At 55.4% G+C, this 26,842-nt stretch overlaps 1 protein-coding gene across 1 annotated transcript in view; it reads left to right on the plus strand.

Moving 5' to 3' along the window:
* Positions 1–11,210: 11,210 nt before the first annotated feature.
* FAM167A (family with sequence similarity 167 member A) overlaps positions 11,211–26,842 on the plus strand; it is a 36,477-nt gene continuing 20,845 nt past the window's right edge. Inside the window, exons 1-2 of the mRNA XM_074355571.1 lie at positions 11,211–11,550; positions 17,256–17,354. The gene's annotated coding sequence lies outside the window, so the exon portion shown is untranslated. The remainder of the gene's footprint in view (positions 11,551–17,255; positions 17,355–26,842) is intronic.

Below are 26,842 nucleotides of genomic sequence, written 5' to 3' on the forward strand. Positions count from 1 at the left end.
TCCCGTGCGTGAGCGCCTCCTCTCTGCTCCCCGTCTCTGCACCACGCTCCGAAACGGGAGCCTGCCTGCCCTCGCCTCATCCCCACTGGGCATCAGCTTAGGCTCTCAGGCCTCACAAGCCCAAGACCAGTCTCTAGATTTCCACCCCCTCCCAGACCCACTTCTTCCCCTAGTCAGTGAATCAATACTGTCCAAAATGCCTGGTGGTCATCCTCTCCATCCCTCCCCGCGGGACAGCAAACCCTAGGCCCCACCCCTACGTGATCTAGAGTCGGCCTCCTCCCCTCCCCCAGTGCTGTCACCCCCGCAAGGTGCCACTGGCCTGGACAGTGGCCTTCTCTGGTCACTTTTAGCTCCCCCCTCCCCAGTTCCCTCCCTGCATCCCTGTTTTATCTCCTGGCTGGTGCTTATCCAGAGGCAGAGTTACCATGTTGATTGGCGAGGTGACTGTCATTGCCCGCCCCCCTTGCTGACTAACCACAGGTCAGCGCCACCAGAAGGGCCCTTAGGTTCTCTGTGTCCCCAGCCCCTCCAGCAGTTCTTTGCACACAGAGGCTGCTTGGTCATTGTTACTGAATGATTGACTGAGTCCTCCTCGGGGTCCTACTGTACCCATTTTACAGGGTTAAGAGAAGGAGAGAGATTTGCTCAGGCTGCAGGCTAGCAAGCAGGGACACCGGGACGAGATCTCGGGTCCCCTGACCCGCAGTCCTGTCCTCTTTTCTCCCCAGTGCTCAGCCGCTTAGCAGACTCCTCCCAGACTTCCATTCCGCAGTCCCACTAATGACGGGTTTGCGTGGAGAGCAGATGTTCTGGGAGCTTCCAACCCCAAAGGCTGAGCTGCCACAAATCAGACTTTCTCCATAGTTTAAAGAGAGGTCAGCAACGTGTGCAGCTCGGGAGCCCTGGGCCCTCCCCAGGCCCCCGAGGGGCCACCCCGGCCTGCGGGGCCCAGCCCTGGGGAGACACGCTGAGTCAGTGGAAGCTCGTGCAGGGCAGCAGCAGAAGCTGAGAGCCAGGCGGGTGACTCAGTGGAGCCCAGACCGAGCCCCAGGAGCACGAGGAAGCAGGCGTGGCCGGGTGGGATCTGGAAAGTTCTCCCCAGTGGGGCGGGGAGGCCCGTGAAGGCCTTGGAATTTCCTGACTCACTGGGCTCAAGCCTCCAGGAGCTCCCACCCCTGCCTGAAACACTCCGCTTTAACTCCTCACTCACAGGCCGCTGTGCCGCATTGTTCCAAAAAGGGCTGCCATCGAACTAAAGAGACACACGTCTACGACACACTGACAGGTAGTGTTTGTAAAGTAGACGGGTTCGGGGTCGGGGGAGTGAGTCAAAGGGGAGAATGAGAGTAGAAAAGTCAGATGGAGCCAGGCGTGACAGGAGGAGTTCTGCTCCTTTTGCTCAGGGGGCCACACACTTGGCTCCGGGTCCCCTAGAAGCCACAGGCAAGAGCGCAGCCCCGCAGCTCAAGAACCCCGGCGCCCAAAAGAGCGGAATGAACCAGCCGCTCTGAGAAGCCCAGCTCTCCCGGGGCTGAGGTCCCAGAAAAGCCATTGAGGCACAGAGTTGTCCGGTGGGTCCCCTTTGGGGGGAACACTACACAGGGTCAGACCTGACCCCTCCAAGCTCTCAAAGAAGCTTGGGCACAAGGCCCACGACCATCAGTTCAGGTCATGCCAAGGGCTGGCAGGGCCCGGGGAAAAGAGAGCAGGCAGAGGAAACAGCAAAGCCTCGTCTGAAGCCCCTTTTGGCCTTGGGTGCTGGGTGAGACAGGCCATGGGCAAATCACTTCACCTCTTCAATTTCCTTATCTATCACAAGAGAATAATACTTGTCTTGCAGGTTTTCTATAGGGATTAGCTGAATTATATTAGCACCGTTATGTGTCCCTCCAGCATTCATATATGGCAATCCCAGCCCCCAGTGAGATGGGATGAGGAGGTGGGGCCTTGGGGAGGTGCTCGGTCATGAGGGTGGAGCCCCCACGAATGGGATTAGTGCCTTCATAGTAAGAAACTCGGGAGAGATTATTGTCTCTTCCCCGTGTGAGGACTCCATGGGAAGGTGGTCATTTGCAAACTAGGAAGAGGGCCCTCGCCAGACACTGGATCTGCCAGGCTCCACAAATGTGAGAAATACGTGCATGTTGTTTAAGCCACCCAGCCTGCAGCGAGAGGGGCCTGAATTCTCTCCCCTTGCTCACGTATTGGGAAGGGCTATACCCCCACAGGAATGAACTCCAGGCCCGGAAATGTATGGGACCCCCTCTTTCCTTGCTCTGCCCCCACTCAGCGCTCACACCCATCCCACATACCCAGGTAAAAACGCCTCAGCTGCCAGGGCCTGGGGGGAAGGTGGGGAAGGTCGTGGAATTTTCCCAAGTCCTAATCACTGAGTGGAAAACACGTTTATGTCCGCTGCTCCTGCACTCAGAGCTGGCGGGGGATGACAAGCCCCGGCCTTGCACCAGGACGCTGGCAGCTGCGGGCCACTTGGAGAAATGCCCACTTGATAGCCTCAGCCTCTTCATCTGCAGAAAGGACAGAGCAAAGCTTACCCTTTGCTGATTTCCTGAAAGAGAAGATGGTGTAACCTACTACCCTCTTTTAGCTCCTTAGGAAAGAGGAGTCATCACACGGGCCCATTAACAATAGGGGAGCGAGCCCTTCCTGTCTTTCTGTAAGTCAGTGTCGGGGAGGCCAGAGGTGGCCAGACCGCAGCCAAGGCGAACTAAGGGAGCCCCATCGACACGCCTAGGGTGGGAGAGAACGGCTCTCAAACTACCAGCCCCACGGCCAGCAGCCCATCCCGGACACCCTGGCATCCCCTGCTCGCTTGTTTCCTCATTCCTTCTTTGGCAGAGGAGACTAGACACAAGGGTTTATAAGAATGTGTGCTCATTCATTCATTCACTTCTACAAGCACCATGACTATACCCTCCGTGTTCCAACCCTGTGCTGCACTGGGGGCGTTTCCAGGGGTAGAAACGAGTAAGACATCGTCCCTGGTCTCCCAGGCTTGGAATCTATTAGGAGAGATGGACAAGAGATCGGTGACCTCAGGGTGAGGTGTCAGAATAGCATTTTGCCTCGGATGACAGGGAAGCATAGAGGAGGGGCAGCCATTCAAGTTAGAGGAGTGGCTCATGGGGAGAAGACAGTGGAAATACACTCAGGGAGAGATTTGAGGATCAGTGTGTTCTAGGACCCAAATAGGTACATCCAACCAGATTTATTAAACACGTCTCTACTCCCTACTAACACTTAAGATGATCACACAGGTGTAAATACCCAGCCCAGAGCCTCGTGTTTTGCAGGCACCAGAGAGATTCATGTGGGCATGTTTGTATGTGAGTGGGTTTTTTAAATCAAACGGTTCTTCTGACGGCAAGAAGTCTTTTGTACAGACATAGTGCAGAAGGACTAAGATGTTTAAAATTTTGGATCTGAAATGTGTTTTAAACTTGGCCTCTGCCTGGTTTCTTTGGGGCTCCATCTGATTTCTCTTATTAGACTCTAAGTCCCACAGGACTGAGTTGTTTGCAAGGCAGGGCTTCAGGGTAAGAGGGCCAGGTTGAAGGGTGGGGATGGTGGGAGGTGAGAGGATTCCATAGGCGCTCTGGGATGCTGTTCATCCCGAACTGCCAACACGTCATTTTCCCCCTTGGAAAACTTCAAAGACAGTCCTCCCCCTTCAGTGCATGAGTCCTGACTTGCAAAAATGCAGAAATGCCCAGAGGGGAAACTGGCTCTGAAAACCAAGGTCAGGTCCAAGGAGAGCAGAATGGGTCCTACAGAGAGAAAGCAGGATGAATCCGGCTGAGGTCAGGGTGCACCGCAAAGGGTGGGGATAGGGGCTGGTCTCTGCAGAGCTCTCGGCCCCAGGCTGACCTGACCTTCCCGGGACAGCCAGCCCACCTGGCCTGTGTGGACCAAGGCCTTCCTGAGGAGCAGGGAGAGGAGTAGAACTGCTGGTTCATCCTGCCAGTGTCCTGTCCGCCCACACAGCCCTGACTCCGGGACCCCGGGCCACTGACGAGGAATGTATCCCACTGTCTCAGTCCATTCAAGCTGTTCTAAGAAAACAGCACAGATTGGATGGCTTATAAACAATAGAACTTTACTTCTCACAGTTCTGGAGGCCAGACGTCCAAGATCAAGGCGCCAGCAGATTGAGTGTCTGGCGAGAGCCTGCTTCCTGGGTCATAGCCCCTGTCTCCTTGCTGTGAGGGAGCTCTGGGGGTCTCCTTATAAAGGCACTAACCCCATTCACGAGGGCTCCACCTCGAAACCTAATCAGCTCCCAGAGGTCTCGCCTCCTAAAACCATCACATTTGGGATTATGATGTCAGCATATGGATTTGGGGGGGTACATTCAGACCAAGCACCTTTCCACCATTCGGAACATTTTCCTTCTTTTTTCCTCTTTCTCCCCTCCTCCTCCTCCTTCTCTCTCTCTCTTCCTTTTCATAAGCCGAAGGCATCATCGCAAACAACCATTTTCCAGGAGGGCTGATTCTGTGCACTAAACATTTTGATCCGATCATGAAAGTGGCTCATCAGGGCGTCGTGCAGAAGTGATTTCTCTGTGTGTTCACTGCCTTTCAGCGGGCCCTTGGTTCCCCTCACCCTTAGTCACGTTGTCAGCCTGTCTCTGGGCGCCTGCATCTTTTTTCCTCTCCTTGTCTTCTGCCAGTTCTCTCTGTGGACCAGAAGCAGTCCTGGTCCTAAGATGTGAATGCAGTGACAGCCGACCACGGCTGCATCCCCGCCAGGAAGTGCTCTGAGTCTGTGCCTGAGGACAGTGGCTGGACCGCGGGGCATGTTTGTCTGCTCCATGCTCCGTCTTGTTTTCCTAGTGTCAGGTTCCAAACGGAGCTACCTCGTGTTGGGGGAAGACAAACAAGGCAGCTAAAATATTCAGAATGTATTGTCCTTGGGGTACCATTCTTGGAAAGGGAATGAAGACCCACAGGCCCGCTTCCCCCAGAATCCCTCCCTTTTTTTTTTTTTTCTGGCTTTTTTTTAACGACTTTTAGAGAAACAAAATTAGAATCATATCATACATACTAATTTTCTATTCATTTCACTTCACATGGTTAACAACCACTCCACTGTCTTTCATGATTTGGCCTTGTTTCTGCCACTAAAGCACATGCTTCTAGTGGAGGTTTTCTTAGTGACTGAACATCAAGTTCAACTTCATCCCTCTGTGTGACAACTCCTCCTCCTGACCCCCACCTTGGCCTCTGCATCATCAGAGACAGGCTGGTGGAAATGAAAAGAATAAACTCATCAACCACTAGGAGTGCTGTTGAGTTCGTGAAGCAAGTGGACATCAGGGCAGTGCTTCCAGAAGGGGCAGGGTTCTCCTGCAGGCCCTGGACTTCTTCATCCCGCCTTCAGGTGGGGATCATCACCCCCTGTCCTGGATTAAAGCAAGGCAGAGGACAAGCAAGCTGGCCCCAGGATGTGGGGTGCAGCCTTGTCCATGAGTGGCTCACCTGCTGGCTCTCACTCCAGCCTCAGGGCAAGCCCCCAGGACACTTTTCTCCGGCTAGCTGGCCTCGACTTCTTTCTGACCCAGACCTGCAGTGTCTGCCAGACCCTCCCACTTTCCAGTTTCTGGTCCTGCCTTCTGCCCAGCAAAACATATTATATTCAGTGGGAAGGGGGTATCATGGAATCGTGCATCAGAAGATGTCAAAGCTTGAACCTCTCACTCCAGTAATTGACAAGGTTTAATTAGTAACAGAGCCAGGACTGAAGACTGGATGCCCTGGTTTCTACCACCCAAGGCTCTTTCCATTGTTCAAAGGAGGCGAGGCGATGCTCAGAGGAGTCTAGAAGGCGCTCCCCTGCTCGTCAGGGCTGCTTCACAGCTGTCATGAGTAGCATCATTTCTGCTTTCCTCCCAGGGCCGCGCATGCCCAGAGAGGCCTCACTCCAGCTGTCACTCAAATGTGCTGGTGCTGAGTCTGGAAATACTCTGCGGCCTCTTCTAGATGGTGATTCTTAGAAGTGTCCAGAAGATAAGGCTGCAAACTCTGCCGGAGATGTCACAATGGAGAGAAGTGTGCCCTGGTGACAAGAGCCCATGTTTGTGTGCAGCATTCTTGGCTTCTTAAACAAACCAGCAAGCCCAGCCTGTAATCAGACCCACCCCTAACATTCGAGAGATCCAAAGCCAGTGCACAAATGGAGGCCCACATGCCATGTGTCTAAATGTTTGAGAGTTGTAAACCAAGCTAACAAACTGTTAGACAATGTTTGTTCTTCCCTCTGGGCTAAACAAACACATCTTTATAAAAACCTCAAAGGTAGGTTCCACTTCCAAATACTTGGACGCCTGGAATGCCAGAGGTGGGAGGGTACAGCCTTGGCCCCACCTGTGGCCTGCCTTCTTTCTTTTCCCACAGAAGGGCCCTTGTGCTCACACAGGGGAAGCCCCATCCTGAGAGTCCAGCCTTCACTCATGCTCCAGAGACCAGGAAAGAGGCCTGTGCTGGCCCGAGTGTGGGCCTGGGGGTCCTGGATCCTGGTACTTAGAGCACAGAGCAGGGAAGGTGTGGACTTGGAGTGGGCGTGGCCTCTGGCCCCATGGCCACCGTACCTGGAGGAGACCCCGAGCAGGGCTGTCTAAAGCATGGGGTCCCAGGCAAGCCCTCTTGCCCGTGTCTCAGGACAGCACTACTACCATGAGTTCCCTTTTACAGATGGTGTACCTGCAGCTCAGAAGACTGGAGTGACTTCTTACAGACACACACCAGGAACAGGAGAGCCAGGGCTGGAACCTGAGCCTGCCTGCTCCAGCTGCCCCGCTGTGCCCCTTCCCCACGCTTGTCCGGCAACACCTGGGAAGTGCAGTGAGCCACTCCCCGCAGGGGGCTGGGCTTCCTCTCACCTCTGGTAAGATGGACACAATCTCTGTATCCGTCTCCTGGCCTCCTGTCTTGCCCCCTCATCCATCCAGATGTTCTAAGACACCAAAGCCATGACACGCATCCTTCTTAACCGGCCGCCTTCAGGATCACATCCAGAGACCTCACCTGACCCATCTCACCCTCTTACACTCTTTACCTTGACCGTGGTCAAGCCCCTTGGGGCCTGCACTCACTCTTGCAAATGCCCTCCCTGCCCTGCTCCGTGCCGGGCCTCCGGGCCACCTCTCCCAGCCAGCTCTCTCGTCCTGCTGGGCTTAGATGGCATATGTCACCACCTCACCTCCAGTTCTAAGGGGGGTGCTTTGTTAATGGTCTTCCTACACCAGTAGGCTGCAGGTGCCGCGCCCTGACACTTCACAGCGGCTGCTACGGAGCGAACTGCCCATAAATGCTCGTTGAACTAATGGGTTCCCCACAGGATGGGAAGCTGGTCCCCATCTTCCTTCTGGGCCTCAGCCTGAATCAACTCCTTCTGAGAGATTAAGGCAGCAAAGAGCCATTACCGTTGCCAGCATCAATGCCTCCGGATGACAAACACTTCCTGGATCCTCTTGAAATGCTGGGCTCACGATGGAAAAGTCCCTGCTAAAGGCAGATGGTGAAAGCTAGCGGACTCTGACCCGGGCCTGCGAGTTCTCACTGCTCCCTGGGGCGGGGGAGGAAGTCACCACCCTCTGTGCCTTCCGGAAATAAGGCCAAACAGAGATTGCTTCTTTCTTTCCTTCTCTCATTTAATGAACAGGGACCACATTTGAATCACCAGGAGGGATTCACAGGAGATTGAGACAAAGTAGTTTGTCCTTGAGTAGCTTAAAAACTCCGGTGGGAACAGGTGAGACTAATTTAGAGAGTGCGTTGTGCGGTGGGAGTGACAGCGGCAGAGACCCCCCCCCCCAGCTGTGCATTCTCTGCATTCCCTGGGGAAAGGTGAGTCCTTACCATGGTCTGCCAGGCCCAGGGCACCTGACCAGCACCTGTGCCTGGTCACCTCTCAGCATCATCCTCCCCCATGGTCGTTACCCCCTGCTCAGTGCACTCCAGCGCGAGGCCCCCTTGCTCTTCCTTGATTGTCTCAGGCGTGTGTGCTCCCAAGGTGCCTTCGCACTGGCTGTTCCCTCTGCCTGGACACCCTTCCCCCCAGTACCTCATGACCAGCTCCCACCTCTCCTTCAAATCTTTGCTCCAAAGTCACCCTATTCATGAGGCTATCCCTGGCCACTGCGCTTGGACTGAGCACATTGTGGTCACTAAGGCTGCCTTGCCCACTGCTTGGAGGGACAACGGGGTCAGTGCGACGCAGAACAAAGTGCCCTAGCTCGGGGTCAGACCGGCTGGGTCTAACCTCTCCATGTTTGGTGTCCTCCCAGGTAGGACAGGGAGACTCTATCCAGGTTCTTCTCTTGCACAGGACTCCTGTAGGATCAGAAGAGACATCATCTTCCTCATCTTGCCTCTTGAAAGTCAAGTTGGATCCACAGGACTGAGCCAAAAGGCAGCTCTCGAATCAGTGTGCTGTTGCCAAGTCCAGACTCACTCTCCTGGGCTCGGCCCAATGTTCTGGGGTCCAAAGGGCCAACTGGAGGGGAAGAGCCCCAGGGTGGCCCCGCCGCCCCACGCTCCAGTCCGGCCTCATAGCACCACACATAAAAGGCAGTTCCAAACAGAGCAGGAGACCTCAGGTATGTACCCAAACAGAGGCCATCCTCTCATTATGGTAGTGTTTCTTGAGGTTGCTTATTGCAAAAACTCTTCATTGTCAAAAACTTAGAAAATTAATGCAAGCCTATAGAGGAAATTTTAAATCCTCTGTTATCCCACCACCCAGAGATCACCACAGCTAATATTTGAATATACACTCCAAATATTTTTGCCATACAGATTAAAGAATTAGATACTAAATATTAGAATTAAAGGTTTCATAATGCCTTATTTACTCACACATTTGGTGTTCCAGTCTTATTTACTGAGCATGAAATCATTAGCATCTTCCTATGTCATCAAATATTTTTTGAGAATATTATTTGCGTGGCCACACACTAGCCAAAGCTGGAGCTCTAACTGTAACTCATTAGACCCCTGCATGTGGTTAGACATGAGAGTCGAGACGGTTCCAACAGAGACCAGGCTATTCTTCCTCCTCTTTCTCATCCCTCCCTCCCTGACCCTCCTGGTCCTCATCACTGACCACCCTCCCATCCAGGCAGAATGCGGGGCATGAGAGGAAGACCCCATCCGTGCCCTGGACAGGCTGCCTGTCTGTGTGACGACAGAAGATAATGTCCCCACAAGAAACAGGAGCTCTGTACCAAAGGAGGGGCTGGGAGGGTGAAGACGGGAGAAAGCATTTCCAGATGGGGTGGGACGGCTGCACCAAGAAGACACACGCTGGGGCCGGACTACACTGGTGAGTGGTGGGGCAAAGCCTGAGTGTTCAGCACAGGGTCGCATGGCCAGGGCCAGCCAGCTCCCCGAGTCGGGACCAGGTCTTCTGCCGGCAGACATGATTCCTGCCCCGCAGAGCCTACAGTCTTAGAAGAGACAGACACTAATCCAATAAGCTCACAAATAAAGATAAAATGACAACTGGTCCACAAGGGAGAGGTAGGTGGGGCAATGGGGTCATGTCACCTGGGGTTCCCTCAAGAGGCAGAAGTGCAGCCCCTCCCCCACATGTGGGAGGAGCGTCTGTCTGGAGAGCAGAGTGTCCAGCGACACTGGGCCCAAGAGGCAGACAGAGCCAGACCACACAGCCTGGCGGCCAGGCCGGGTTTTGATCCTGGGAGGGATGGGAGCGGCTGGGGGGCTGTAAGCAGGGGGAAGTGGGGATCAGATTTCCATTTTGCAGAGTTTGCTCTGGCTGTGGAGGAAGAGCTGGCTCAGGGGAAGGGGTGGGGAGCCAGGATTGGGTGCAGGGCAGCGGGCAGGGGCTGTTGCTGCAGTTGGGGCAGCTGACACGGGCCAGGACAGTGGCAGAGGGGATGGGAAGAAGTGGGGAGACTGGATCCGTATTTAGGAGCTGGGGTCAAGGGACTGGGTCGATAACGTGACTCTCCAGAAAAGCCCTGCTCAAGTACACCTGCTGGTTTAGAAGCATCAGCCCGTTGGCATGAAGAGGTGTTCCCATTAGCGGGATGTCTCCTTAGACAAAGTCCCTTAGCGGATGTCCTATTGAAGTGGGGAAGGAAGGAAGTAGGACCACCCGGAAGGGGAGTTGCAGTGAAGGATGCAGACACCAGGGGACAGCACAAGGATCTCGAGCATCTTGGGGGCTGAGTTCCACAGAAAACAAGGCCAGCCACCTGGGGTCAAGTCACTTTGCAGCCCCACGACTCAGTGTGTACATCTGTCCTGGAAATAATGACACCTGCCCTGCGTCCCCAGTGCTGTTGTGAGGATGACAGATTAGGTAACTTTGAAGGACCCCCGCAAACCCCAAGAGTCTAGGCAAAGAACTTGGCCGTGTCTAGCTTGCCCTGAGAGTGAGGCCAACTTCCAGTAATCAGCCCTGGGGTGGGAGGTCCCAGGAGAAGGCAGACCCAACCCCACCTCCCAACATGACCTGGACTGGAGTACCCCATCTGCAGTCAGGACTTATCCTAAAGCCCAGGCTGGGACAGCTGTGGCTACTGTCCTGTGTGTGTCATGGTGCCTGGAGCCCTTGGCTCTGGTAGAGCAGGGACAGGATCGTAGAATGCAGCTCTCCAGCGGTTGACACAGTACAAGGTATTCTATGCCCCGAGGCAAGCTGTTCTTAGTGGGGGAAACACATGCTCTGGGGCAGGCTTCCCTGGACTACTCCCAGCCGGTCTGGGAGACAGATCTGGGAGAAGGTCTGTTTCTACTTAGCCTCTCTGAGCTTCAGTTTCCTCATCTGTGAGCTGGAGATGCCCACATCTGCCCTGCCCAGTGGCTGTAATGGGGTGGCACGTGCTAGGCACTGGGCCCGGGCGTTGCCAGCTGGTAGCTGGAACTCAAACCGCTGGTGGGTGGAGTGTAGGCTCCGGGCTTGCCCACCCGCTGGAAGGGGGTTCTCCAGCCCCCTCCACGCAGGCAAACTGCTGACAGTGGCAAAGCCACGTTGCCATGCTTGGGGGAATACTGCCTTGGTTTCGGGTTTTGTTTTGTTTGTTTGTTTTTTTAATCTGTTTGGGTTTGGTTTCGTCTAGGGTTTGGCCATCGCGTGTGGTTTGCTTCTGCTTGCGGCGGGGCGGCTGCTCGGGTTCAGGTCCTGGCCGGGAACGAGCCGCCTGGAGGGCTTTAGGACCCGGCGCGGGTCTCCCGGCCCCGGCGCGTCCCGGTCCCCGGAGCCGCGGGCGGAGAGGCTTGAATGAGAGGCTGGAGGGGATCGCGCCTGAAAGGGCTCGCGGTGGAATAGCTCCGCCGTCGCCAGGCAACCGCCCTGACGCAACGCAAAAAAAAAAAAAAAAGTCCCTTAAAAAAAAAGAATAGTGCTGAGAATTCACAGGAGCAAGAGAGAAAGGGAGGCAGAAGCCGGCTCAGCCCCGAAGCTGGGGCCAGAGGCTGCCGAGCGCGGAGCCCGCGTCGAAAGGAGGAGGCGGGGACCTGGGTGGCACCCTTGGAAGGGGCCTCCGGGTGCCCCGGGAAGGTGGGTTCGCGGCAGGGCTGGGACGATTTCAGGGCCGGGGGTCCGGCTGCGGTGATGTGTCTGTGGCGGGCGGCATATCCAGGGGAGGGAGCTTAGGGGCGCCTCAGGTCCCCAGAGCAGGCAGTGGCGCGAGCAGCCCGGCCCGGGGCTGAGGGAGCACCCATTCCAACGTCCGCTGGGGTGGACACCCTGCACCTGCCCGCAGGAGACGGGGTCCTGCGTCACCGGCTCCTGGGGGCTTGTTCCCCTCAAGGGGGAGTGAGACAGCTCGGCCAGAGTCCATCTCCCATGTCTGGGCTGGCCCTTTCCGGGTTAAGATCTGGGTAGAGGTTTGGGGTTTGAGGTCTGGAAGGGAGGAGCCCCACTCAGTCTCTCCAAGTCGGCTCCCAGACCGCTGGTCACCTCCAAGCCCACCTTGTCCCCTCTGTCTACTTCAGGCTCAGTAATGTGGGCGTTCCTGCTCCTAGGATGCAACCCCTAACTCAGGAGAAGTGACTCAGGGCACTTGGGGCCGGTGGCTGAGGCCTCAAGGGCTGAGGCCAGTGCAATCAGAGGAAACTGCTCAGCTTGAAGGGCCTGGGAATGGGCAGGTCAGCTCTGAGGCCGGGCACCCTGTCACTGGGAGAAGGTGGGAGGGTCTGTGGCTCCAGGCAAGGGGGCAGGTGTCTCCATGCCCTGTCAGGTTGGGCATTCTGTTTTTCAAAAAAAATCCTTATTGCCTGTATCTGTTTTTCATTCCTCCTGAGAAGATCTGGAAGGGGGCGGAGGGTTGTTCTAGGTGGATGGGCCACAGCCACTGTCAAAGCCACAGGTCTGTTCTCCCAGATTAAGTTTACACCAGCTCCCAGAGGATCCTGGTGGATCCCAGGCAGGATGAGTTCAGGTCCCACCAACAGGACAGTACCCAAAGTGCCAAAGGGAGGCGTGGCTCTAAAGCAGCTTCCCTTCTGATGCCCCAGAGACAGTCCCGCTGCCCACAGTCACGGGATGGAGGGTGGAGAGCTGAGCAAAGTCCTGGGAGAACAGAGGTGGCCGTAGCACCTCCAGCCTGACCGCATCTGCAGGATGAGAACTTCTGCTAGTGTGTTTTTAAGGGATTTTGCAAAGCAGCCACAGCTGTACTTGGAGTGCATATAGGTGATGGCAATTGTCTCCTGAGTGCATTTATCAGTCAGACACTGCTTAAGAACCCTTCACACCCACTGGTCATTTTATCCTCACCATCGCCCTTTGGGGGATGTTATACCCTGCTTTTGCTGATGGGTCTCCAAGAGATTCAGTAACTTGGTGCAGCTCATGGGGCTGGTGAAGGAGCAGAGAGATTCAGGCCCACGTGCATGACTTCTAAGACAGTGCTCTCCAAGGAAGGCTGCTTTTGGAGATCCGAGCAGAGAGGTCCAGAGCGGGGACCTGTGACCTGTGAATGCCCCTTGCCATCTTGAGGGCCCTGTGGAGCCAGAAAGCCATTTCTTGTATCAGGAGCCTGAGAGGCTCTGCATTGGTCCTGGCTGGCTTCAACCCGGCTCCCCTGAAGCAGAGGGAAGGGTCCTCCCTCATCCCCCTCTTCCTCCTTGCCCACTCGAAGACCCCCAACTTCTCATGCACTTGGCTCCTGTCTCATCCTCTCAATTACATGCATAGATTTCCACTAAATTAACATATCTACTAGCTTGGCCTCCTTACAAGGGGGACTCTGGCAAGGAAGTAAATTAAGGCGGTGCCTGTTTGCTGAGAGAGCTCCACTGAGCCCCGGGCCGATGAAGGAGAAGCTGCTTGTTGGGCTCCTCACACATGCAGGCGGCTTTCTCTAGGTAAATTTTGATCGTGGAAAACTCCCTCGGCCCCTTAAGAGCGTCTGGAACCCCCAGAACCCTCTGGGAGCTGTATTCTCCCCAGAAATGCCTCTTGGCTTGCCTGGGATATAGAGCTATTTGCAAAGGTGGAGGATGAGTGATGATCAGAGCAGTTTGCCCCCCGGTTTACAGGCTCGGGGTGAGAAGTTCTCACTCACGAATCCGACATCCTTTAGGATCAACTTGGATGGCTCTTAACATGCACGTGTGCCCCGGGATTTGGATTGGGGTGAGGAGAAAGGAAGGAAGGCACATTCTGAAGCAGATTTCGAAGGGGTGAGCATTTGGCTACATCAAGGGCAGTGGGCATGGGGGAGCCAGAGGATGCGACTAGAGATGGGAAAGGGGTTTAGAAGGAACTTTGCCATCAGCCTGGAGAGTTGGAGCTGCGTCAGGAGGTCAAGTTGCCAACATGAGTTAGGAAGACTGCAAACGTTAGCTTTTATGTGGTTAGGACAGCCGCCCTGGTTCGTGAAGGCCTAGTGTCTCCATGCTTGTCTCTGGAGAGATTCGGGAGAGGAAGGAAAAAAAATTAAAGAAATGGGCAAGAGGAGAAGTTACAGGTGTGAGCTGCCCCCCACCAGCCCCTTTCCTACTGACAGCTACCTGACACCCCTCAACCCCACAAGGCTCGTGCATGAAAACCTCCTTAAGGAAGGGAACCCAGGGCGCAGCAACCATCTCCCTGTGGGCACACCCACCCAGGAAGTAGGCAGGCAGTGAGCTCCCAGCATCAGAGGCCGCTTCACTCCCGGGCCCCTGCCCAGCAGCCTTCGCAGAGCCCTAGGAAGGGGTGGGGGTTCGGCTTCTCCAGGGGGAAAATATGAGTCCCCATTTCTTCAAGGTGATCTTTCCAGGATGGCCAGAAATTCCCCTCGGGTATCCTGATCCAAATGTGGGAGCTGGTCACGCGTTCCTGGAGACTCTGTCATAGGTCTTGTCCCTTACGTCCTGAAAGGCCCAGCTTAGATCTGGTTTCCAGGTACGTAATAGGCCCAGGCCACGACCTCCCCGGTGGCCACAGCTCAGGGCCCACGGAAGGCTGGGCAGCGTTTCCTCACGCCAGGAAGCCAGCAGGGCCTCTGAATGTGAGCTGGGCACTTCATCCCTGGAAGGCCAGCTGGGGAACTCCCAGGGTGAGGAGGATCCAGGAAGGTTCTGGAAGGTTCTAGATCAGGATCCTTGACCAGGAGGCCACTTCAGGCCCTGGTCACCCTTGTCCATCATCAAGGTAAAAGTGACACTGTCTCCCTCGTCCTGTGAGCATTTACATGTGCCTCACCCTGGGGACACCGCCTTACTGTACACTGACCTACCGTTTTGGTCTAAAATCTCAGATTTTGTTGTGTTGTTTGTTTCTTTGTTTGATGGCAGCCACTGAAAACTTTGAGGAAGGTGAGAGCCAATCTCATTATCAATCCGAATGAAAACAAGGCTCAGACTGAATTCTGCCACACGCGTAGACATTTCCCCAACACTATCTGCAAACGGGCCCTGCAGAGTTCAGCCGGCCTGGTCTCTGGGCTTGGTGAAGTCACAGTCACCTGTCTCTCTAAGGTGCCGACCACATCTCCCCCGAGATCTCACCAGATTCTTTCACCTTGTTCTTTTAAGAGTCAAGAGTGGCTCAGTATTTGTTTGGCCCACATACCTTGAATACCTCTGTTTTCACCAAGGAGAGAGCATTTCTAACATTACTCTGCTAATTATCCAATGTCTGCTGTTGAGCAGAGAGAAAGACAGCCAGGGGCCTACCAGAGCCCTGTCAGGAGTGGGGAGTCTGCATGAGGCTGCCGGCCGGGGTTAGGGGGTCCCAGTTTGAACGCACCCTTGTTGAATGCAGCCAGTTGCGGCTGGCCCGGTGACACCACACGGAGTTTCCCACCGGGTCTGGGAAGGGCTATAAGATCAGTAACTGACATCCCACCTGGAAAGCACATGACAGCGGCCCTGCCCTCAAGGAGTGCGGAGTCTGGTCAAAGTTGCCGGTGAGGAAAGACAATTTGTGAAACCCTGAGTCCCGAGCTGACTGTCAAGTGATGTTGTGCTCAGTCTGGAGCACACAGAAACACAGAGCTAACTTTAGTGGTTCGGCAGCCAGGGAGAGGTCCAGCCAAGGGCTGTCGTGGGCAGGAGGTGACAGTCCTGAGAGGCATAACTAAGAATTCGCATCTCCTCTGTCTCATCGGATCCTTCCAAGACTTTGCAGTAGGTTCCATTGTGATCCCAAGGTCATAGAATTAGTGTCAGGGCTGAGCTATCAACCCACGTCCATCAAGACCCAGCCCTGCCCCATACCTAACCCGCTCCATCTCTTCCTCCTGCTCCTGATCCCTTCCCTCTGTAAGGGGTGAACTCAGGCAGCTCAGCGGCCCAGCTGTGATCAGCTCCAGCCGACAGGAACGGGGAGCCAAGTCACACATTCCTACTTTCTCTGCTGCCTGGGCCCTAGAGAGGGTGCAGGGCGGCCCCTGGGCTAGCTGCAGGCAGAGCTGGAACGGTCCCCGCACCTCTGCATCCTTAGGACGGGCCCTGCCCATACACAGGGACACTCTGAGGTCACGCCCTCCCTGGAGGTCAGCACGCCCAGGCCGAGTGCGCACGTGAGGCAACCTAAGCAAGCGCAAGCACGTCGTGCAACTTCTTAGGAAGTCCTTGCGACACCCTTGGGCTTTGGATCTTGTGATGCAGAGTGAAACAGAAAGGCAGTCGTCCAGCAGTTCCCCAGTTGAGCTGGAGCTGGTTGCTTCTGCTTATTTGAGATTGGAGGCAATTATCCTGTGGACTCGGCTTGTTCAAACCCTGCCTTGGTTGGGGGCCAAGACAAATGCCAGTTAGGAGATACTGGGGTGGGGGGGTGGGGGGACGCACACCACGGGGGAGGAGGTAGCCCCAGCATGGTTTGCTGAGAAATGCTGCCTGAGTTTCAGTCAGCTGTGAAATGTGCCCGGAGCACCCGTTCGAAATGCCGCCTGCTTTGATCTCTGCAAATTGCTCGAAAGGCCACTCCGTATCTGCTTTCTGTCCCCTAAACCCCGCTGCCACGGCCTGTGGCCAGAAGAGTCCTGAGGTCACATGAGGCACGGCGACAGGCTGCCTCAGTCCTCCTGGGCATCTCTGCCTCATCAGGGGTTCTCATGGGGGAGAACTTCCGCTTCAGACTCTGCATTTCCCACAGTGAATCACCCCACTCCCCCCAGAGGACTCTCAGATTCTCAGGCACCTTTCTCCCTGCCTATCGGAGCCAGCAGCCCTTTCCCAGGGCCTCAGAGCCTTGGAAGGGTCACGGTGGTGGTGATTCTGGGTGGCCCGTAGCTCCCCCCCCACCTCCCCTCAGCGGCCCTGTGCTTCCTCCTCTCCTTTTACTGAGGCAATAAATTACATCTGTGGCTCCCAGGAGCCTCTCTCCTACCAACAGGGAAGCACGACTTTTTCAGCAATTTTCCCAGCCACTTCTTTCACTGGGCAAGGTGATACGAAAGGTTCCCACATTCCCAGCCTCACGGCAGGAGGCCTGTGCGTCTGCTCTCAGCCGCCCCCATCAATTATTCAGTGTGGACTGAGTGCTTTGAATGTGCAGAGGCCTTAACAAGTATTTTTATAGATTCTTGCCTCACCATGTCCCTGTATCCTAGACAATGAAAGCTCCCCTTGGAGTCTGAAGACGCGGGTCCAAGCCCAGCCAGTTCCCCAAACAGAGCTGTGTGACCCCAGGCAATCTTGTGATGTCTCTGGTCTGTGGTTTCTCCGTGGTAGAACTCTCTGGAAGTCCTCTCCAGCCCGGGCCTTTGAGTGTCGGGGAGAAGTTTGTGAACTAACCGCAGTGTGATTTCCAAATATCTGTGATTCCAGGGGTGGACATGGAAGCTTCGAATGATGAGGTGAGCTGCATCTGTTAGCACAGGACTTTGCAAAGCGATTTCACCGGGAGGAAAGGCTAAGAGAACTCAGGTAAGTGGGTTCCTGTGCCCCCGGCGCCCTGCGGCTGTGAGTTCGCGACAGGCGACAACCTCCCGCCTGCTGTGCTTGCTGGTGTGGAAGCAAGTGTCAAGGCCATTCCACCCAAACTGCACATTTCAAGGGAGAAGCAGAGCCCTGGGGGGAAGTGAGCTGCGCGGTCACTCTGGATGGAGGGGCACGTTCCCTGGAGCTGACTGCCGGGCCGGGGACCCTCTTTCCCTCCCAGGCTGGGCCTGTCCAAAATGGTGGGCCCACCCCCCTCCCCAGCAGAGTGCTGGGACCCGGGGTGGGAGGCGGCCTGGGGCTGCCTGGAGCAGGGAAGGGAGGGAGGGAGGAGAGCAGCCCACCGGGCATCACACCACCTGCTGGTCCTTCACTGGCAGCCCCTGGTCCAGGCCTCCCAGCTGCCCCGGAGACTGGCCCGGGGACCCACCCAACAGAAAGTCCGGGGCAAATGAAGTGAGTCCTGTCCTAACTAAGCCAAGCACTTGGCTCACATTCCAAGAAGTGACTCAGGCAGGAGGGTTTCACGGCCATGGGTGGCAGAACCCTCCTTAGGCTCAGCTCCTTGCTGCCGGCGCTCCTGCCCCGTAGAGAGACCCTCGCGCTGCAGTGGCTCTGCCGCCACTGCCAGCGGGGCGGGGCCTCGGTCCAGCTGGCTGAGTCTCACTCTCCTCACCTGCCCAGGTCAGATTCACAGGAAAACAAAGCGTTGCCACAAGCATATTTAAGTGTTAGTATTTGCCCCTCAGCTTCCTAAAAACGCTGGGCTTTAAAACATTGAATCACTAAAAAGTGCGCGTTTCTGTCACTTTTCGGCATGTATTGTCATTTGGGGACAGGGTCACAGCACTGAGCTGGGCTGAAGTGCTGGTTCCTTCACTTACATGCATGTGACCTGTGACGTAATCCTAGTCCTAACTCAGGGTCATCCCAGGGCTGACCTAGACATCTGCACGGTGCCTGGACCACAGCAGTGCTGGGTGATGCTCCTCTTCCCCTCTGCCTCTTGATTCTAAGCATGTTCACTTATCCCTACATGCAGATAGAGAGAGAATGGCCACTGACGTATTTCCTTTATTTGCACAGAAAATATGCATTCAAGTTGAACACCAGGCAAGTAGCTGTAAGAAGTATGGGGAAGACTTGGAGACAGATTATGCCCTCTGCGATCTCACAGTCTAGGGCAGGTGGGTTACTCAGGTCCCCTTTAGATGACAAGAGACAGAAGTCCAGCTTAAGTTAGCTCAAGCGAAGGAGAGACTTTATATTGCACAGGATCGGGACGTGTAGATCTCTGCACACTGACGGGGTCCAATGGCTTACAAGATGTTGTCAGGTCCCCATCTCTCTCTTTCTCTTTCCCAAAGGCTTAGCCTTCTTACTGCAAACGTGCTTTCTCCAAGAGGCCGAGAAAGATGGACCCTAGAAACTCCAGGTTTCTATCTGCCCAGCTGCAATACCCCAGCTGAAAAGACACCCTATATCTACATTTAAATGCCATGAAAATATTCAGATTGGCCTTGCTTGGCCGTGTGCACACCCATTGGACCAGTCACTGTTGCAAAACGAATGTCTGTGTCTGGGACACGTGAGCATTACTGGGGGTGGGGGCGATGGGCAGGGAGCCACGACTCACAGTCCCTTCGGAACCACCTGAAATGATGCAGGAGTGGTCCCCACGGAAGGGAGGCTGAACAGAGACACATCTGTCCATCTAACAGGCACATCAGAAATGTAACCAATTCAGTCCAAGAAGAATTGTCGGTACCTAAGTCTGGTGCAGAAAAGTGCCAAAAATTGTGTTGGGGAGGAGGGATTCCCAAAGGAAATCCGTAAGTGGCCATTCTCTCTCTGTCTGCGTTCAGAAAGCGCCTACTTGGAGGACTACAGAATGATGAGCTGGCATTTGAACTAGGCTCAGAGGCTTGGTCAGATTCAGACATGAGGCTATGAGGAAAGGATGAAACCTAAAACTGAGGCCAGCCTCCCACACCCCCCCACAGCCTCCATTCAGACTCACTAGAACCATTCTGACCTTGAATCTGGAGGAGGTCTTCTACTGGGCAGGAAACCATCTGGAGGTGTGGACTGCTCCGGCTAGAGTTTATTCACTGGTTCACAGCACCGCCGTCCTCAGCATTTATTGAACGCCTGCTGTTTGCAGAGCTCTGTGCTGGGAATACAAAAGAGAAATTAATGCCCTTTCCATCGAGGAGATAGACAGGGGTCGGGGAGCAGGACTCTCTGCCAGTTCAAGGTCGTACAGGCTAGTGTGCAGTGAGCATGACTGAGGCCAGTGCTGGGAGCATTCAGAGAACAGCCTGGAAGGTGGGCTGTTCTGGAGGGCTTTGGAGACGAGGCCAGCTCTCAGCTGAGCTTCAAAGTAGAGCTTTGGACCCAGGGAGAAGGGAGCTTCCCGAAAGGCCAATGATGGATGGACAAAGGGATAAAACCAACAGACCAGAAAGTCCTCCTTCCTTCATTCATCCATTCAATCACTCATTCAGCAGGTTTCTTGAGCAGCTACTATGTGCCAGGCACTCTTCTGGGCGCTAAGGTCACAGTTGTGAACAAGAAGAATCACTGCCCTCATGGGGCTTACATTCCCGTGAGCGAGATGCAGGACAAGAAAACGTGTGACATCCTAGTTCTGTGAGTGAGAAGAACTACAAAAAAAAAGGAAGCAGGGACAGCTCAGTGGGCAGGTCGGAGCTGGGCTCTGTGGAGGTAGCATCTGGGTAGACGGGAGTGAAATGGAAGCCTGAGGTCAGGGAGGGTCAGTGGACAGAGCGAGGCTTGGGGGAGCGGAGCACAACCTCGGACTCTCAGAAGGGCTCGCTGGAGTCTCACAATGGTTTGTGGCAGGAGGAGTGATCTGGGCAGCAAACAGATGGCTCCCAGGAAGTGGGAATTAGAAGGTTCTCCTACTGGACAGAATGCAGCCCCCGCGGGCATGCCCTCTGCTAAGGGGTACAACATGGGTGTGTGGGAAGAACCCCAATAGCACCCCCACTTCCCTTACCAGCATCCCCCACCGCACACCCAGCGTACATGCAACAAAAAAGCCCCCCCACAAGATGTCCCAACTCAAATGGCCCACACCACGCACACACAGCTGGTGCCAAGGGTCTGTCTCTGCGCAGTGTCTTCCTGCATCTCAGGCACTCCCAACACCAGCCCTGACCAAGCCCTGGAATAAAGATGAGTTGGGAAGGATGATCTGTGGAGGGCCAGACCAGCGGGTGTCCCCTCCTGCTTCGGTCACCATGGCAACCTCAGAGGAGGCGAGAAAAACGGGCTCTCTGGCAGTTCCTCCAAGCGCCCTGGCTCCTGGCCACTCTATGGGGCGCGGGACTGTCACCCAGTGTCTCAGCCCCAGTCATCAGGACTCCCCGAGGCTACAGAGCCCAAGCGGAAATGTCACAGCCTCCATCAGACCTGAGGCCCCGCCTCGGGATCTCCCTTTAAGATAAGCACCAAGGTTTTATGATTAAACACAGATGGAAAAGCCTGTCTGGTCACAGCTCCATCTCTGCGTCCCAGGCCTACTGACCCATCACCCACCTGGAACAAAAAGGGATTAGATGCTTTACAAAAGGAAAGAAAAAGATTCGGGTGTGAGCTGTGGCCTGAGCCGCCCTGAAAGTTTATAACACAGCAGGGTCCACTGAACTTCTCCCCGACTCTCCTTTCAAGACAACCCCATTTTCCAAAGAGAGGCTGAGACCCATGCAGGGGAGGCGAGCTGACTTCCCAGTCTCACAGCTCCCACCAGAGATGGGTTCTGGTCCCAGGGTATGGACTCGCAGCCTGGGGACCTGGGGCCCCCTGTCAGGTCCCAGCCTGTGGGTACAAGGTGGGGCTGTGGGGCCCTGCTGAGAGGTGGGCCTGGCTCTGCTAAACCTGGAGGTCAGAGTGGGTGCTGCCGCCCCCTGCTCCCCACAAGACGCTGCCCGTCCTTGGGCAGCCCCTGAGCCCAGGGCCTGAGTCTCTCTAATGAGGGCTTTCGGCATGGTGACACGGGCAGAAGGCCCCCAGCGCTGCTCTCTTTGGGGAGTGATCAGTCTGCCTGACTCAGGAGCCTGAGGCCCACGGCGGGGGAAGGTAACTGAGCCCAGCTGCGGGTACAGAGCAAGAGGCACTGCCCGCCTGGAGCGGGCCCGCCGTGGCGTCTGTTTCCTGCGGGGACATTTCTGCAGTGAAGAATTGGCTACCCTGTCACTTAGGCCCCCATGGGATCTGAATTTCCTCAGCGAGGCAGGTCTGGCAGGGGCGGGATGTCTGAAGGATTGGTTCCTGCCTTTCCTGGCCCCCCAGCCCCTTCCCATCACCCGCTGCCCTGCGGCTGGGTGGCCTGGGTGGCGGGCGGGGCCTCACGCACGTGTACGAAGGAGCCTGTGCGCTGTGCGTCCCCAAGCCTAAAACCAGGGAGCCACGGGCGGCACTTCTGCTGGAAGGAGCAGCGCAAGTGTGAACTCACACGTGTGGAAAGTTGTCATTACGTCCTCGTCAAGCGCTGCCTGCTGTACGCGGTCAGTTAGGAAACAGCAGCTGTGAATGCAGACAGCCTCTTAGCAAAAGCTGAGAGCGGACGGGGCCATCCGCTCTGTGGTTCTCGCCTGCAGGTGGCACCGCCCCCTGGAAGGGACGTGGAGATGTGGGGAGGGGAGCTTTTCTGGGTGGTCACTTTATTTTATGACACTGCTTAGCCCTCAGTTATGCATGTGTTGTGTCTCCCCAGATGAACTGCATGTTCCCCTTCACTTTGGTCAGGGCTCTTGGTTATAAGCAACAGAAAGCCACGTTATTGTCAGCTGTACACGGAATTGACAGGAGGTAGAGAACCAAGGCAGAAAACAGGCAGGATCAGGGCAGCTCAGGAAACAGAGGCGAGGGGCCCTGTGAGGATCTGTCTGAGACCCACTCATCGGGGTGCTAGGTTCTTACTCATGCAACACCCCCAGAACACGTCTGACACCAGATGTGTGAGTGTCCCACACCAAGCAATTCCCTCGTTCTCTGCAGAACTGGGTGTTCTGCTATTTAACTCAATTTGACACTCTCCACCTAAGGTTAGTGTCAGATCCCACCAGTTAAGGGTTAAGTCCCACAAGACTGTCCCCCACTTCACATGCCAATTTCAAGTCCCAGGCTGTCACCTGTACTTCTGACCAACTGGCTGTAAATCAGAAATTGCCCACAACTCCTTCCTTGGATTCAGTTGTTTGCTCAAATGGCTCACAAAACTCAGGGAAACATTGGGTACTAATATTTACCAGCCAGAGGAAGAGATACAGAGGGCAAGGCATGGGGGGAGGGGTGCAGAGCTGCCCCGCCCCCTCCCGGGGCCCCACCCTCCCAGCTCCTCTCTGTGCTCACCAACCTGGAAGTTCTGCAAACCCTGCAGCTGGGGTTCTCTGGGGGCTTCATTACACAGGCACGATGGATTAAATCATTTGCCATTGGTAGTTGACTCAACCTCCAGCCCCTCTCCCCTCCCCAGAGGTCTGGCTTGGGGCTGAGAGTTCTAACCTTCTAATTGAGGGTTGGTTCCCCTGGCCACCAGCCCCCATCCTGAGCGGTTTCCAAAAGTCACCTCGTTAACACAAACTCAGGTGTGGTAGAAAGAGGCTTGTTATGAATAACAAAAGACACTCTTTTCACCTTATTGCTGGAGCTCTTCGAAGAACTGGGGACAAAACCCGGATATTATAACAAAAAATACTCCTATCACTCTCACTGCTTGGGAAATTACGAGAGTTTTAGGAGCTCTGTGTCAGGAACCAGGGATAGAGCCCAGCTATATATTTCTTGGTACATCACAGTATTATATCCTCCCACAGTCCTTCAGCAGGGAAGGTTTGACTAAGATGATGCTTTTGACATCTGCCTCCAAGTCTTGATGCCCCTGCATCCTGGCCTCACACGCACCAGATTCAGAACCTTGGGCGCGGCATCTGACTGGCCAAGCTCAAGTCTCCTGCTCGAATATCAACCAATATCTACTGTGTTATTTTGTATTCTTTGTCCAACACAGGCTTATGTTGGTTACAGATGTCAGAAAACCCAGTTCAAAAGATCTCAGGCAAAAGAGGAAGCTACGTAGGTTCTATAATCAAGGTCAGGTGGGGCTGCTTCCCACAGGACCCAGCTAAGGGCATCAAACTATCTCGTCTACTTGGCTTCATTTGCCAGGCAGACCTTCTCCCTGTGGTGATCAAGCTGGCCCCCAGCAGCCCTGGGCCAGCACGGAACAGGAACACGGCCAGCTCCTGGATGATTCTGGCAGAGAAACCCAGGAGGGCTCTGACTGGTCCAGTCTGAGCCATGTGACCACCCTGAGGCCAGAGGGTGGCTTCCTCACAGCAAACAGGCATGCTCTTTCCAGGGCACAGAAGAGACACAGGGCAGAAATCACCTCACCTGAGGATGCCAGACATGGAGGAGGCCCCCAAGGTATCCCTGAGATGCTGGAGCGCCCTCTCTGCACCAGCGCCCAGTCCTGCCACCCGATGCAGGGTCTCCTAGGACCTGACAGCCTGTGTCTGGGACCCTGAGGTCTGAGCAGGTCTCACGGGGACAGGTGGGGAAGCCCAGGTCCCCTCTGCTTCTATGAGTCCGTCCAGACCTGAGCAAGCACAAGCCACAGCGAGCAGACTGCCGGGGCAGGGAAGCCCTTCTGTTCGCGCATTCATTCCACAAACATTTAAAGAGAGCAGGAAGGCTGGGGCTTCCAGGATGCAAAGCCCCGTCCTTGCCCTCATGGAGCTCAGGGTCCAGTAGAGGAGACCATCGAGAAAGTTCCTGGTAGAAGTGCTGAGACCTGAGAGGGCCGCTGAGCCCAGGGTTATGAGCCAGCCTGGAGCCGGACTGCAGGGGTTCAAGTCCCACCTCCACACTTAGTTCTGTGACCTCGGCCAAGCTGCTCGACCTCTGGGCCTCAGTCTCCTCACCTGTGCAATGGGGATGATGAGAACACTTGCCTCGTGGGCTTGTAAGGATCAGATGTGTTCGTGCACTGAAAGCTCTGAGAACAGTGCCTGGTGTGATCTGCTCTGAGCAAGTGTTAGCTAATGCTGTTGTGGTGATATTATTGTTTCCTCCATGTGCTCTCGTTGCCCCCCGGGGGCACACACAACTTGGGCAATCAAGGAAGAACTGAAGGAGAAAATCCCCGGGAACAGAGGCAGAGAAGGGCGGAAACAGCTTGTGCAAAGTCACAGGGGCTGTGAGAGGGCGTGGTGTTCAGTGTTGAAAGACTGTGTGTATCATGGAGAAACAATGAGACAATTCTAGGGGAGAACCCCAGGCTGGAAGGAGCAGACGTGAGCCTGTGGAAACGGAGAGATTGGCTTTCGAGCTTCTTAGGGGAACACAGGGCAAGAGGGACCGAGCTGAGTGTCCCTTGAGAGAGGGAGAGAGAAAGAGACAAAGAAAGGGAACGGGTCAGCAGCCCCCTGCATCCTTCCCTGCCCTCAGAGCCCATCTAGGAAGTGGGTTTGGAAGTGGTCCAAGTGGCAGATTAGGTCATAATGAGACGAGGCGTTGGCTGGATGACTGAGCTGCACCCACCTGGCTCCCCCAGCAGCCAGAGGAATTAGCTCATAGCTGGTCTGGCATCCTCTGTGCAGCCACCGTGGGCCCAGAGCAAGCCAGGAGCATGTTTGAACAGCAGTCCTTGTGTGCGGCGTGGGTCCCGGGTGCTGGCACATCACTGCTGCAGAAAGGCTAAAGCGCCCTCGCAGGTCGTCCTCTGCTGCGGGAATTTTGCGTTCCCCTGCAGCTCGGTGGCCTGCTGGTAGGGCACGCCTGGGCCTGGTGGGATTACTGTCTGGCCTTGTTCTTCCAGATGCCCCACGTCCCAGGTCTGACAGCGACTGTCTTCCCTCCCCGGGCTCTCTGCCTTTGCCAAGTCCCCAGTGAGTGTCGCTTTGTGTAGGGCTCACTGTAGACCCGGCACTGTTAAGGGCTCGATGTTTGTCACTTTACCTTTCAAAATGATCTGTGAAGTCAGTATTATTACCCCCTGGGCCAGCTTTTTAAGCAAGGGACCCAGACAGCCCCACAGGGCCCTGTGCTTGGGTTCAAGCTCTGCTGTCACTGTCTTCAAATTCTCAGCACAAGGAGCCCTGTGTTGCATTTTGCCCCAAGCCCAGCAAATTATGTAGCCAGTCCTGGTTACCCCTACTTCTCCGAAGAAGACACAGAAGCACAGAGTGGCCATGAAGCCACATGCCCAAGATCACAGAACTGTGCCCGGAGGGGGTTTGACCCCAAGGAAGGTCCACGCCCTCTGGAGTAGAAAGAGGCTGACCTGAATCCCTTAACCCTCCTGGGCTTGATTTTCCCAGTTGTGACACAGGGTGACCCCGCCTGCTCCAAGAGGATGGTCACACTAGGGCTATGTACTCTCTCTGAAGCTCAGGGTCAAGGGCCCGCATCAGCTGGCTCACAGCGCACCCGCTCCTACAGGTGCCTCCAAGTCGCCCGACACCGTCTGTGCAGGTCTTCGAACTGATTTAGAAACTGCTAATTAAAATAAGCTCCCCCAGCCCAGGAGGCGGCCCTGCAGAGGCGGGTCGTGTCGGCTGTTTCCCACCCTGGAAGCAAGACCCTTCCTAGCAGGCTCTCCATCTACAGGGAGCGCGCAGCGGGCGGAAAGGGAGGGGGACGTGCATCCCAGCAGCTCCTCCTGTTCGCGGACCGCAGAGCTCGTCTGCAATTAGATCCTCTCCAAAAAGCTGCACTGGAGATAACCAGCGCTCCTCTGTCGGTGGAGGACGCCCTGTAGGGTAAAACCACCCCTAAAAACCGCTCAGAACAGACTCTGGCACCTCAGCAAAGAGGCAGACGGCGCCTGGGAGGGGCTCCAGACGGCGGCTAATAGGTCTTTAGATTTGGAGAGATTCTTAAGAAGCCTATGCGATGGCGCAGCTGCACAGAAGACCCCCATGAGAATACCCGACGTTTGCAGGGTATGCTGAGCCTACAGAGTGTGTTCAAACCCTTAGTTCTGCCGAAGCCCCAGACCTAGGAGGTTGATATCACCCCCATTTTACAGGTGAGAAAACTGAGGCTCAACAAGCCTAACAGCACCTACGGCGGGACCATCTGATCCCAAGTCTAGTGCTTCTGTCTCAAGACATGTGGTTCTCAATCCTGGTCATCTCAGATCACCTGAGAAGCTTTAAAATATGATACCTGAGTCTGGCCACAGAGTAACTGAATCAGGACCCCTGGGACGGGCCTGGGGCTCATGTTTGTGGAAGTTCCTCAGGGGTTCTCCTCTGTGCGGCGGGAGGTGAGCGCTAGGTCTCTCTGCCATTGGTTAGGGTGGAAGATTTCTTCTCATTCTTGGGGACAGGCTCAGAGCATCCCTCTGGTCAGAGGCCACTGCAGGAAGGGGAGGCAGAAACCGTCCAGAAAAAACAGCAAGCTCTGCCCTTCCGGAGCATCCCCCAGCCCCGGTGGGAGAG

The sequence above is a fragment of the Camelus bactrianus genome, chromosome 31 (genome assembly GCF_048773025.1).
Source record: "Camelus bactrianus isolate YW-2024 breed Bactrian camel chromosome 31, ASM4877302v1, whole genome shotgun sequence".
Taxonomy (NCBI): Eukaryota; Metazoa; Chordata; class Mammalia; order Artiodactyla; family Camelidae; genus Camelus; species Camelus bactrianus.